Raw genomic sequence first — 14972 nt, 5'->3', positions numbered from 1 at the left:
GTGAAAAGTGACGCCATATTAGTATGTCGTGTTACAAGTCTCTTTAACGCGTCATTCGGATTACCAATGAATGCTTAGTTTATATTACGCAAAGTGCGCGTGAAAAGTGACGTTAGATTAGTATGTCGCGTCTCAAGTCTCTTTAACGCGTCGGTCCGACTACCTAAGCATGGATAGGTTATAATACACGAAGTGTGCGTAAAAAGTGACGCTAGACTAGTATGTCGCTTCTCAAGTCTTTTTAACGTTCGTTTGATTACCATGCCTATTCGCGTCACAAGTCTCTCTAACGCGTCGTTCCGATTACCTAAGTATGGTTTGGTTATACTACGCAAAGTGTGCGTGAAAAGTGATGCTAGATTATCATATCGCGTCTCAAGTCTTTTTAACGCATCGTTCCGACTACCTAAGAATGGTTTGGTTATATTACGTAAAGTTTGCGTGAAAAGTGACGCTAGATTAGTATATCGCCTCTCAAGTCTCTTTAACGCGTCGTTTCGATTACCATGCTTATGTCGCGTTACAAGTCTCCCAAACACGTCGTTCTGATTACCTAGGTATTATGGTTAGATTATATTACGTAAAGTGTGCGTGAAAAGTGACACTAGATTAGTATGTCGCATCTCAAGTCCTTTTAACGCGTCGTTCCGATTACCTAAGCATGTTTAGGTTATATTACGCAAAGAGGGCGTAACAGTGACGTTAGATTAGTATGTCTCGTCTCAAGTCGTTTTAACGCATCATTTCGATTACCTAAGTATGGTTAGGTTATATTACGCAAAGTGTGAGTGAAACGTTAGGCTAGATTAGTATGTCGCGTCACAAGTCTCTTTAACCCGTCGTTCTGATTATCTAAGCATAGTTAGGTTATATTATGCAAAGTGTGTGTGAAAAGTGACGTTAGATTAGTATGTCGCGTCTCAACTATCTTTAATGTGTCGGTCCGATTACCTAAGCATGGTTAGGTTATCATATGGAAAGTGTGCGTGAAACGTGACGCTAGATTAGTATGTCGCGTCTCAAGTCTCTTTAACGCATCGGTCCGATTACCTAAGCATTGTTAGGTTATATTACACAAAGTGTGCCTAAAAAGTGACGCTAGATTAGTATGTCGCGTCTCAAGTTTCTTTAACGCGTCGTTTCGATTACCATGCTTATGTCGCGTCACAAGTCTCTCTAACGCGTCGTTTCGATTACTTAAGCATGGTTAGGTTATATTACGCAAAGTGTCCGTGAAAAGTGACGTTAGATTAGTATGTCGCGCTTTTAGTCTCTTTAACGCGATTGTCCGATTACCTAAGTATGGTTAGGTTATAATACACAGAGTGTGCGTGAAAAGTGACGCTAGATTAGTATGTCGCGTCTCAAGTCTCTTTAACGCGTCGTTCCGATTACCTAAGCTTGGTTAGGTTATATTATGCCAAGTATGCGTCAAAAGTTACAATAGATTAGTATGTCGCATCTCAAGTCTTTCAAACACGTCATTCCGATTACCTAAGCATGGTTAGGTTATATTACGCAATGTGTGCATGAAAAATGACGCTAGATTAGTATGTCGCATCTCAAGACTCGCAAGTGTGTCGTTTTGATTACATAAGCATCTTTAAGTTATATTACACAAAGCGTGCATCAAAAGTGACGCTAGATAAGTCTCTTTAATGCGTCGTTTCGATTACCTAAGCATGGTTTTGTTATATTACGCAAAGTGTGCGTGAAATGTGACACTATATTAGTATGTTGCTTCTCAAGTCTCGTTAACGCGTCAGTCCGATTACTTCAACATGGTTAGTTTATTTTACAAAAAGTGTGTGTGAAACGTGATGCTAGATTAGTATGTCGCGTCTCAGGTGTCTTTAACGCGTCTTTCCGATTATCTAAGCATGGTAAGGTTGTATTACGCAAAGTGTGCGTAAGAAGTGACGCTAGATTAGTATGTCGCGTCTCAAGTCTCTTTAACGCATCGGTCCGACTACCTAAGCATGGATAGGTTATAATACACGAAGTGTGCGTAAAAAGTGACGCTAGACTAGTATGTCGCTTCTCAAGTCTTTTTAACGTTCGTTTGATTACCATGCCTATTCGCGTCACAAGTCTCTCTAACGCGTCGTTCCGATTACCTAAGTATGGTTTGGTTATACTACGCAAAGTGTGCGTGAAAAGTGATGCTAGATTATCATATCGCGTCTCAAGTCTTTTTAACGCATCGTTCCGACTACCTAAGAATGGTTTGGTTATATTACGTAAAGTTTGCGTGAAAAGTGACGCTAGATTAGTATGTCGCCTCTCAAGTCTCTTTAACGCGTCGTTTCGATTACCATGCTTATGTCGCGTTACAAGTCTCCCAAACACGTCGTTCTGATTACCTAGGTATTATGGTTAGATTATATTACGTAAAGTGTGCGTGAAAAGTGACACTAGATTAGTATGTCGCATCTCAAGTCCTTTTAACGCGTCGTTCCGATTACCTAAGCATGTTTAGGTTATATTACGCAAAGAGGGCGTAACAGTGACGTTAGATTAGTATGTCTCGTCTCAAGTCGTTTTAACGCATCATTTCGATTACCTAAGTATGGTTAGGTTATATTACGCAAAGTGTGAGTGAAACGTTAGGCTAGATTAGTATGTCGCGTCACAAGTCTCTTTAACCCGTCGTTCTGATTATCTAAGCATAGTTAGGTTATATTATGCAAAGTGTGTGTGAAAAGTGACGTTAGATTAGTATGTCGCGTCTCAACTATCTTTAATGTGTCGGTCCGATTACCTAAGCATGGTTAGGTTATCATATGGAAAGTGTGCGTGAAACGTGACGCTAGATTAGTATGTCGCGTCTCAAGTCTCTTTAACGCATCGGTCCGATTACCTAAGCATTGTTAGGTTATATTACACAAAGTGTGCCTAAAAAGTGACGCTAGATTAGTATGTCGCGTCTCAAGTTTCTTTAACGCGTCGTTTCGATTACCATGCTTATGTCGCGTCACAAGTCTCTCTAACGCGTCGTTTCGATTACTTAAGCATGGTTAGGTTATATTACGCAAAGTGTCCGTGAAAAGTGACGTTAGATTAGTATGTCGCGCTTTTAGTCTCTTTAACGCGATTGTCCGATTACCTAAGTATGGTTAGGTTATAATACACAGAGTGTGCGTGAAAAGTGACGCTAGATTAGTATGTCGCGTCTCAAGTCTCTTTAACGCGTCGTTCCGATTACCTAAGCTTGGTTAGGTTATATTATGCCAAGTATGCGTCAAAAGTTACAATAGATTAGTATGTCGCATCTCAAGTCTTTCAAACACGTCATTCCGATTACCTAAGCATGGTTAGGTTATATTACGCAATGTGTGCATGAAAAATGACGCTAGATTAGTATGTCGCATCTCAAGACTCGCAAGTGTGTCGTTTTGATTACATAAGCATCTTTAAGTTATATTACACAAAGCGTGCATCAAAAGTGACGCTAGATAAGTCTCTTTAATGCGTCGTTTCGATTACCTAAGCATGGTTTTGTTATATTACGCAAAGTGTGCGTGAAATGTGACACTATATTAGTATGTTGCTTCTCAAGTCTCGTTAACGCGTCAGTCCGATTACTTCAACATGGTTAGTTTATTTTACAAAAAGTGTGTGTGAAACGTGATGCTAGATTAGTATGTCGCGTCTCAGGTGTCTTTAACGCGTCTTTCCGATTATCTAAGCATGGTAAGGTTGTATTACGCAAAGTGTGCGTAAGAAGTGACGCTAGATTAGTATGTCGCTTCTCAAGTCTCTTTAACGCGTCGGTCCGACTACCTAAGCATGGATAGGTTATAATACACGAAGTGTGCGTAAAAAGTGACGCTAGACTAGTATGTCGCTTCTCAAGTCTTTTTAACGTTCGTTTGATTACCATGCCTATTCGCGTCACAAGTCTCTCTAACGCGTCGTTCCGATTACCTAAGTATGGTTTGGTTATACTACGCAAAGTGTGCGTGAAAAGTGATGCTAGATTATCATATCGCGTCTCAAGTCTTTTTAACGCATCGTTCCGACTACCTAAGAATGGTTTGGTTATATTACGTAAAGTTTGCGTGAAAAGTGACGATAGATTAGTATGTCTCCTCTCAAGTCTCTTTAACGCGTCGTTTCGATTACCATGCTTATGTCGCGTCACAAGTCTCCCAAACACGTCGTTCTGATTACCTAGGTATTATGGTTAGATTATATTACGTAAAGTGTGCGTGAAAAGTGACGCTAGATTAGTATGTCGCATCTCAAGTCCTTTTAACGCGTCGTTCCGATTACCTAAGCATGTTTAGGTTATATTACGCAAAGAGGGCGTAACAGTGACGTTAGATTAGTATGTCTCGTCTCAAGTCGTTTTAACGCATCATTTCGATTACCTAAGTATGGTTAGGTTATATTACGCAAAGTGTGAGTGAAACGTTAGGCTAGATTAGTATGTCGCGTCACAAGTCTCTTTAACCCGTCGTTCTGATTATCTAAGCATAGTTAGGTTATATTATGCAAAGTGTGTGTGAAAAGTGACGTTAGATTAGTATGTCGCGTCTCAACTGTCTTTAATGTGTCGGTCCAATTACCTAAGCATGGTTAGGTTATCATATGGAAAGTGTGCGTGAAACGTGACGCTAGATTAGTATGTCGCGTCTCAAGTCTCTTTAACGCATCGGTCCGATTACCTAAGCATTGTTAGGTTATATTACACAAAGTGTGCCTAAAAAGTGACGCTAGATTAGTATGTCGCGTCTCAAGTTTCTTTAACGCGTCGTTTCGATTACCATGCTATTGTCGCGTCACAAGTCTCTCTAACGCGTCGTTTCGATTACTTAAGCATGGTTAGGTTATATTACGCGAAGTGTCCGTGAAAAGTGACGTTAGATTAGTATGTCGCGCTTTTAGTCTCTTTAACGCGATTGTCCGATTACCTAAGTATGGATAGGTTATAATACACAGAGTGTGCGTGAAAAGTGACGCTAGATTAGTATGTCGCGTCTCAAGTCTCTTTAACGCGTCGTTCCGATTACCTAAGCTTGGTTAGGTTATATTATGCCAAGTATGCGTCAAAAGTTACAATAGATTAGTATGTCGCATCTCAAGTCTTTCAAACACGTCATTCCGATTACCTAAGCATGGTTAGGTTATATTACGCAATGTGTGCATGAAAAATGACGCTAGATTAGTATGTCGCATCTCAAGACTCGCAAGTGTGTCGTTTTGATTACATAAGCATCTTTAAGTTATATTACACAAAGCGTGCGTCAAAAGTGACGCTAGATAAGTCTCTTTAATGCGTCGTTTCGATTACCTAAGCATGGTTTTGTTATATTACGCAAAGTGTGCGTGAAATATGACACTATATTAGTATGTTGCTTCTCAAGTCTCGTTAACGCGTCAGTCCGATTACTTCAACATGGTTAGTTTATTTTACAAAAAGTGTGTGTGAAACGTGATGCTAGATTAGTATGTCGCGTCTCAGGTGTCTTTAACGCGTCTTTCCGATTATCTAAGCATGGTAAGGTTGTATTACGCAAAGTGTGCGTAAGAAGTGACGCTAGATTAGTATGTCGCGTCTCAACTCTCGTTAACGCGTCGTTTTGATTACCATGCTTATGTCGCTTCACGAGTCTCTCTAACGCGTTGTTCCGATTACCTAAGAATGGTTAGGTTATATTACACAAAGTGTTCGTGAAAAGTGACAGTAGATTAGTATGTCGCGCCTCAAGTCTCTTTAACGCGTCGTTCCTATTACCTATAAGCATGGCTAGTACTACGCAAAGTGTGCGTGAAACGTGACACTAGATAAGTATGTCGCCTCACAAGTCTCTTTAACGCGTCGTTCCGATTACCTAAGCATGGTTAGGTTATATAACACAAAGTGTGCGCTAAAAGTGACAATTTATTAGTATGTCGCGTCTCAATTTTTTATAACGTGTCATTTCGATTACCTAAGCATGGTTAGGTTATAATACGCAAAGTGTGCGTGAAAAGTGATGCTAGATTAGTATGTCGCATCTCATGTCTCTCTAACGAGTCGTTCTGATTACATAAGCATCGTTAGGTTATATTATGCAAAGTGTCCGTGAAAAGTGATAATAGATAAGTATGTCGCACCTCAAGTATCTTTAACGCGTCGTTACGATTACCTAAGCATGGCTATGTTATACAACGCAAAAGGTGCGTGAAAAGTGATTCTAGATTAGTATGTCCCGTTTCAAGTCTTTGTAACGCGTCATTCTAATTACCTAATAATGGTTAGGTTATATTATACAAAGTGTGCGCAAAAAGTGACAATAGATTTGTATGTCGCGTCGTTGCATGGATAGGTTATATTACGCAAAGTGTGCATGAAAAGTGACGCTAGATTAGTAGGTCACGTCACCAGTCTTTTTAACGCGTCGTTCTGATTACCTAACCATGGTTAGGTTATATTACACAAAGTGTGCGTGAAAAGTGACGGTAGATTAGTATGTCGCATCTCAAGTCTCTTTAACGCGTCGTTTTGATTACCATGCATATGTCGCGTCACAAATCTCTATAACGCGTCGTTCCGATTATCTATGCATGGTTTGGTTATATTACGCAAAGCGTGCGTGAAAAGTGACGCTAGATTAGTAGGTCGTGTCTCAAGTCACTTAAACATGTTGTTTCGATTAACAGGCTTATGTCGCATCACAAGTCTCTCTAACGCGTCATTCCGATTACCTAAGCCTGGTTAGGTTACATTACGCAATGTGCGCATGAAAAGTGACGCTATATTAATATGTCACATATCAAGTCTCTTTAACGCATCGTTCCGATTACCGAAGCATGGTTAGGTTATATTACGAAAGAGTGCATAAAAAGTGACGAATAGATTAGTATGTCGCGCCTCAAGTCTCTTTAACGCGTCGTTCCGATTACCTAAGCATGGTTAGGTTATATTACCTAAAGTGTGCGTGAAAAGTGATGCTAGATTAGTATGTCGCGTCTTAAGTCTCTTTAACGCGTCGATCCGATTACTCTAGCATGGTTAGGTTATATTACAAAAAGTGTATGTGAAAAGCGATGCTATATTCGTATGTAGCGTGTCAAGTCTCTTTAACACGTTGTTCCAATTACCTAAGAATTTATATTACACAAAGTGTGGTAAACAAATGACGCTAGATTAGTATGTCGTGTCTCTAGTCTCTTTAACGTGTCATTTCGATTAACATGCTTATGTGGTGTCACAAGTCTCTCTAATGCGTCGTTCCGATTACCTAGGAATAGTTAGGTTATATATGCAAAATGTGCTTGAAAAGTAAAAATAGATTTGTATGTTGCGCCTCAAGTCTCTCTAACGCGTCGTTCCGATTACCTATGCATGGATAGGTTATATTACGCAAAGTGTGCGTGAAAAGTGATACTAGATTAGTATTTCACGTCATATGTCTCTTTAACGCGTCGGTCTAATTACCTTAGCATGGTTAGGTTACATTACACAAGTGTGCGCGAAAAGTTACGCTAGATTAGTATGTCGCGTCTCAAGTCTCTATAACACGTCATTTAGATTACCATGCTTATCTCACGTCACAAGTCTGTCTAACACGTCATTCCGATTACCTAAGCATGGTTAGGTTATGTTAGGCAAAGTCTGCATGAAAAGTGACGCTAGATTAGTATGTCGCGTCTCAAGTAACTTAAACGCGTTGTTTCGATTACCATGCATTTGTCGTGTCACAAGTCTTTTTAACGCGTCGTTCCGATTACCTAAGCCTGGTAAGGTTATATTACGCAAAGTGTGCGCGAAAAGTGATGCTATATTAGTATGTCGCATCTCAAGTCTCTTTAACGCGTTGTTCTGATTACCTAAGCATAATTAGGTTATATTACGCAAAGTATGCGTAAAAAGTGACTCCAGATATGTATGTCGTGTCTCAAGTATCTTTAATGCATCGTTTGATTACCATGCTCATGTCGCGTCACAAAAGTCTCTAATGCGTCGTTCCGATTACCGAAGCATGGTTAGGTTATATTACGCAAAGTGTGCGTGAAAATTTATAATAGATAAGTATGTCGCGCCTTAAGTCTCTTTATTATATCGTTCCGATTACCTAAGCATGGTTAGGTTATATTACGCAAAGTGTGCGTGAAAAGTGACGCTATATTAGTATGTCGCGTCAAAAGTCTATATAAAGCGTCGTTCTGATTACCTAAGCATGGTTAGGTTTTATAATGCAAATTGTGCGTGAAAAGTGAAGCAAGATTAGTATGTCGTATCTTAAGTCTGTTTAACACGTCGGTCCGATTACTTCAGCATCGTTAGTTTACTGAGAAAAGTGATATCATATTAGTATGTAGCGTCTCAAGTCTCTTTAATGCGTCATTCAGATTACCTAATTATGGTAGGTTATATTGCACAAAGTGTGCGTAAAAAGTGACACTGGATTAGTATGTCGCGTCTCTAGTCTCTTTAAGGCGTCGTTTCGATTACCATGCTTATGTCGCGTCATAAGTCTCTCTAACGCGTCGTTCCGATTACCTAAGCATAGTTAGGTTATATTACGCAAAATGTGCTTGAAAAGTAACAATAGATTAGTATGTCGCACCTCAAGTCTCTATAACGCGTTGTTCCCATTACCTTAGCATGGCTAGGTAATATTACGCAAAATGTACTTGAAAAGTGATTCTTGATTAGTATGTCGCGTTACAAGTCTCTTTAACACGTCCGTCTGATTACATAAGTATGGTTAGGTTATATTATTGTCACGACTCAATCTCAGGGCCGAGACCGGCTCTAGGGAATGAGAGTGGTAGCTCTGAAACCCGTAACAAGCCTAATAACGTAAAACAATTTTTCGCAAATAACAAACATCATGCATGACAGACATAAACACGTGTCATGCTGAAAACATGCCGGGCAATAGATTACCCTTTGACAATTGTTGAGCAAAAAGCACAACTTGTAATAATCCGGAAGTCGGAATCGATCCCACGAGGAGTGAATCTAGAGCGATTGATGAGAATGAATTTTAGTTGTGATTCAATTCGTTTAGCGAAACTCGAATGGTTGAAGTTCAAGTAAGATTAACACTAAATAGGCACTAAACAATTAAACTAACAATTCAAACAACTAAAATAAGAACAAGTTTAATCAATAAGTAAAAGATGTCTAGGGGTTGAAATCATTCCTAGGTCATGCATACATGGTAATGGATGAATTGGTATCTAGCAAGGGCCGAGTTGTGCCTAGCGCACCGTTCCCGCTCTCTCGAGCCTCTAAGAACGACAAAATCAATCATCAAGTAATCAATTAATGCCTAACTCACTCTCGTGATACTAAACAAAACCAATTACCCAACATCAATTAATCAACAAACTCAAGGTCACCTAAATCCTAATCCACTCTCGTGGTATTACAATCTAGGCTTCTAATTCCAAAGTCTATTCACCTAACCATTTCTCAATGAGTCAAGCAAACACTAAATCATGCATTAGATAGCTAGGCTAACACAAGCATTAGGAACTAGAATTAGAACAAGCATTTAACCAATCACCATACCATTTAACATAATAAGAAGGAAATCATCTCAACCCCCAAACATGGGGGATTAGTTAAACATTCCAAGAGCTAAATTAACAAAATGATAAATGGAAGGCATGGGTAAAGAGTACTTACAATAAGATGAAAAACCCACAATTAATGATTGTAATAGAAAATAAAACTTGTTCATTCAATGAAGCTTCAAAGATCTCAACAATGGAGGAAATATAAAAATCTGGAAATTCTATTGAAGAAGAAGACTAAAATTAGGAGAAGATTCAAAAGTACAATAATAGAATAAAGTCTAGGAAAATCTTCTATACCTAAAATAGAGATAAGGCCCCTTATATAGTACTAACAAAAGAAGGAAAAAGACAAACATTCATTTACACATGTGTTGGGCCCAAAATAGCAAATAAATAAAGCCTTGTTGCATCTTGAACTAAGATTTCCCCATTCCAGCAAGCCCAAGCTCGAATAGAGCTCCTTGGGCTAAATGAGAAGCCCGATTCGAGCTGCCATTTTCTGCTCCAAATCTCGATCTTCAAACCTTCGTAACTCGGTGTAGAAATGTCCGATTAAGTCGATTCTTGAACCGTTGGAAAGCTTAGGACGTCTACTTTAACTTTCATGAAGATCACGAGTTCACTTGAGGCTTCTAGCTAGTCCAAATTGGTCAATTAGTGCCCAGGGGTCAGCTTTTCAGATTTGCAAATGAGCTTCCGCATCGCTTTTGTCGTCTTTTCCAACTTTTGCACCAAAATGCTTCCGCAATGCTCCTAAGTACCTGAAATACTAAAACACGTAATAAGGCATACGAAATACCATAAAACCGTGATAAAACGTTAATAAAGCATGCGGAAACGACACTAAAGATAGGAGTAAAATACTCCTATCAAACCTCCTCACACTAAATCTTTGCTTGTCCCCAAGCAAGAAATGAACTTAGGCAAAAACCGACTACTTGTCAACAAAAGTACTCCCAATCGATAAAGGTGCAAATGCAATTCTCTAATGTCAACAACTCATGATTCATGCAAACAAATGAAGAATGCAATAGATAAGACATATGAAAATGGCACTCAAGATAAAACAAAAGTTTGACAAATCTTTTCGAACGGCAATCACGAGAGTACTATCACTTAAGGGACATGCGAGCATTTGGTCAATCTTAGAATATGAACACAATGGCAATCACTCAAAATCATTAAATACAAGCAAAAGTATCTCACAAGATTTCGCTCTCACACACAAGTGTTTAAGGTAAAGAAATGAAGCACACAAAACACGGAATTCCCATAGGTTTGCTTTTAGTCCTAGACTCCACTACTTAGCTCGGTGATCAATAATTATCATATGGACTTTTACGGGTTGTAACTTGGCCAAAGGTCGGGGTAGGTTGAAGTTGATATTTAAGCTAAACTTGACTTGAAACTAGATAATACATTAATATCAAAAACTTGGGCTAGCTTGGAATTTTTAACACAATTGAACTCTTTTTACATTTGAATGCCTTTATTTCTTTTTTTCTTTTCTTGCTTTCTATTTTTTTTTTTTTTATATTTTTCCTTTATTCTTTCTTTGTTTTGATTTTCTTTCTTTTCTTGCTTTCTAGGCATAAAACTCTCTTATAGGTTCAAGTTCAAACTTTTTCTTTTTCCTCAAGCCACTACCTCAACCTCCTCACACTAGTTCTCAAGTCAAGTTCGGGTGTTTAGAGTGGAAATGGAAGACGGGATTGGTGTGTGAATACGGTTATATCAACAAAGGTCTAGGCCCAACTTAGCTATCTAGAGGTACAAGGTAGGCATTTAAAGTGGTCTCTAGAATTGGTTACACCTATTGCCATATTCATCTAATCATTAATCACTCAACAATGTAATCTCGAATGGACACTAAGCAAATTCTAGGAATTCCGGCACAAAATGACACTCACAATAATAAATTAGGCTCAAAATGCTCTCAAAATTTAGCAAAAATGGTGTCATGCTCAAATGCTTAAATCCTATGAATTCATGCCAAAAAATGCTCATACTCCAAGTGACACAAAAAATTTCAATTCAAAACACATTTAGACATTCATAAACCTCGATCATACCCAAAAATCATACCATTTTAAGATTCGTTTTTGAATGCTAACTACACATGTCTAATTCCATTGCATTTCATTAAGCAAGCATCAACCATAAATTGTTTAAACTAGACAAAAACATTTAGACATTCATAAACCGGGAGATACTAATTGTTGACAAATTTCCAAAAATTGCATAAAGTCTCATTTCCAAAAACATGATTTCAAGACAAGAGATTACATCCTAACAACATATCAAAGCTTTAGCAGAGGCGACTCGACAACTAGACTCGGCGACTCGACAACAAGTTTGGTTATTTTTGGACATATATTTTATCCGTTATGAATTTCCAAAGGTAAAATGATTAAAAAATTAAAAAAATACCTCCGGGGCTCGAAAATTTTTGGTATTTTTTATTATGCGGGTTTGGATAAATTTCAGATCAAAATTCCATGCCGATTTTTAAAAATGGCGGGGGGGTCTCTGGGCACATGTGATGTCTCCTCCTGCCAGTCCAACAAAAGTCCTAAGAGCTCTTTAGGGGGGTGCACCATTCCTCACCCCCGCGGGCTTGCCGCAAGCCCTCGTCCGCGGTGCAAGCGGCGCGCGCTATGCGAAAAATGCTGGAAATTGCGGAAAAATTTCTGCCTGGAATAATTGCGAAAAAACCATGCCTGGAATAATTACGTAAATGCCCCTGCCGGAAAAATTACGGAAATGCCCCTGCCGGAAAAATTGTGGATAATGCTCGGAATTGCGGAAACCCCCCCCCCCCCGTGCATTTTTATATATAAATCTAATGACCGGGTGCGGGTGCGGGACCGGGTGCGGGTGCGGGCACTCGGCAGCTCAGCGCGAGACGCGAGCGCGTGTGTGGCCTCAAGCGTCCCTCCGAAGGCCCTCGCAAGTCCAACGCATGTCCCTCGACAGTCCCATCGGCAGCCCTTCGGCAGCGCATCGGCAGCCCATCGGCAGCCCCTCGGCAGCCCCTCGGCAGCCCCTCGGCAGCCCTACGGCAGCCCCTCGGCAGCCCTTCGGCAGCCCCTCGGCAGCCCTTCGGCAGCCCCTCGGCAGCCTTTGGGCATCGGCAGCCCTTCGGCAGCCTCTCGGCAGCCCTTCGGCAGCCTATCGGCAGCCACTCGGCAGGCCCGGGTAATCTTTGAAATTTCATCGTGATGGGGATAGATCATTGCAATTGTTGGTCTTCGGCAGCCTCTCGGCAGCCTTTGGGCATCGGCAGCCCTTCGGCAGCCCTTCGGCAGCCCTTCGGCAGCCCTTCGGCAGCCCTTCGGCAGCCCTTCGGCAGCCCTTCGGCAGCGCATCGGCAGCCCCTCGGCAGCCCCTCGGCAGCCCTTCGGCAGCCCCTCGGCAGCCGCTCGGCAGCCCTTCGGCAGCCCTTCGGCAGCCCCTCGGCAGCCGCTCGGCAGCCCTTCGGCATGCCTTGCATACATTCCCCAGCAGCATGAACCTCCGCTGGTTTTGCTACCCAGCAGAATTAACCTCTGTTGGGTGTAAAAATGCATATGTCTTGCACTAAGTGAAATTCTATAATACTTTCCTCGAACAATATTTATACATTAGTTAATATATATTAAATAAGGAATTTAGAAAGAAGTTTGGTGATTTTTGGATATATATTTTACCGGTTATGAATTTCCGAAATAAATAAAATAAAATACTTTCGGGGCTCGAAAAATTCTGATATTTATTATTATGCAGGTTCGGATATATATAAACATATTTCCAAAATTTCAGATCAAAATTCCATGCCGATTTTTAAAAATGGGGGGGGGGGGGGGGTTGCTGGGCACATGTGATGTTTCCTCCTGGCAGTCCAAAAAAAGTCCTAAGAACTCTTTAGGGGGGTGCACTATGCCTCACCTCCCTGCACCAACTGCCGAAGGCTTTTGGTGCGCGCCTTTTGGCGCACCTATGGCACTGACGAGGGAAGGAAAAAAAACTCGTCGACCCGTTCCGGTGTTGGAAAAAATAATTTCGGTTTCGTGGGGGCCCGGCCCCCCGTGTGGGCTGTTGGTGATTTTTTGACGGTAACTAAGGCAAGCTTTTGTCGAAATGATTCTCGGTGAATGTATAGCTTATGATGTGCCGTTGTATGCTATTGTTCCGACGATGGATTCGACGTTGAGGCGGGTGAGTTGCTCTACGCATTGTGGCGGGCATCGAACTTGCCTATCGCGTCAACTCGGTTTTTCCGAGGGTACTGTTCCACCAATGAAGTCTACTGAGGTGGACCGGATGCTGAGGCGGGCTCTCGGTTAGCATGTAGAATTTTTAGTGGCCACGTCTTGTTGGGGAGGGCATAATTATTCATTCATTTTGAAATTGCCCGAGCCGACGGCACGCACGTGCGATCATGTCGAATTCAAGCAGCACCCATCCTCCCGATTGCATCCGGTCAGTGCAAATGTTGCAGTTGTTCCTTTGTATGCTTTTCCGAGGGTGCTCTTCCGCCAATGAAGTTTGCTGAGGCGGATCCGATGCTGAGGGGGCTCTCCGTGCACGGCCGTATTTTCAAATGCCACCAGTTTAGCCGGCTCGGGCTTTACAGATCCCACGGATTTGTAATGCCCGAGCCGACGACGCGCACGTGCGTTCATGCGAATTGCGGCCGTCACCCATCCTTCCGATTGCATCATGATTTTTGTCCCGCGGTTGTTCCAATGTATGCTTTCCGGTAATTGCTTGCCGACGACGCATTTTCAATGCTGAGGCAAGCGACGAGCCGCATTTCACGACTTTTCGACGACGCATTTTTAATGCTGAGGAAGTCGGCACGCGGCGAGTCTTGATCCATTACGACGATGCATTTTTAATGTTGAGGATGGATCCGACGCGGAGGCTGGTGAGGTGCTCTACGCATTGCGGCGGGCATCGAACTTGTCGATTGCGTCAACTCGGTTTTTCCGAGGGTGCTCTTCCGCCAATGAAGTTTGCTGAGGCGGATCCGATGCTGAGGGGGCTCTCCGTGCACGGCCGTATTTTCAAATGCCACCAGTTTAGCCGGCTCGGGCATTACAGATCCCATGGATTTGTAATGCCCGTGCCGACGACGCGCACGTGCGTTCATGCGAATTGCGGCCGTCACCCATCCTTCCGATTGCATCATGATTGTTGTCCCGCGGTTGTTCCATTGTATGCTTTCCGGTAATTGCTGGATCCGACGCGGAGGCTGGTGAGGTGCTCTACGCATTGCGGCGGGCATCGAACTTGCCGATTGCGTCAACTCGGTTTTTCCGAGGGTTGCTCTTCCGCCAATGAAGTTTGCTGAGGTGGATCCGATGCTGAGGGGGCTCTCCGTGCATGGCCGTATTTTCAAATGCCACCAGTTTAGACGGCTCGGGCATTACAGATCCCATAGATTTGTAATGCCCGAGCCGACGAGGCGC

This window comes from Mercurialis annua, linkage group LG6 (genome assembly GCF_937616625.2).
Source record: "Mercurialis annua linkage group LG6, ddMerAnnu1.2, whole genome shotgun sequence".
NCBI lineage: Eukaryota > Viridiplantae > Streptophyta > Magnoliopsida > Malpighiales > Euphorbiaceae > Mercurialis > Mercurialis annua.
The sequence above is the reverse complement of the archived record's forward strand: the minus strand, read 5'-3'. Positions refer to the sequence as shown.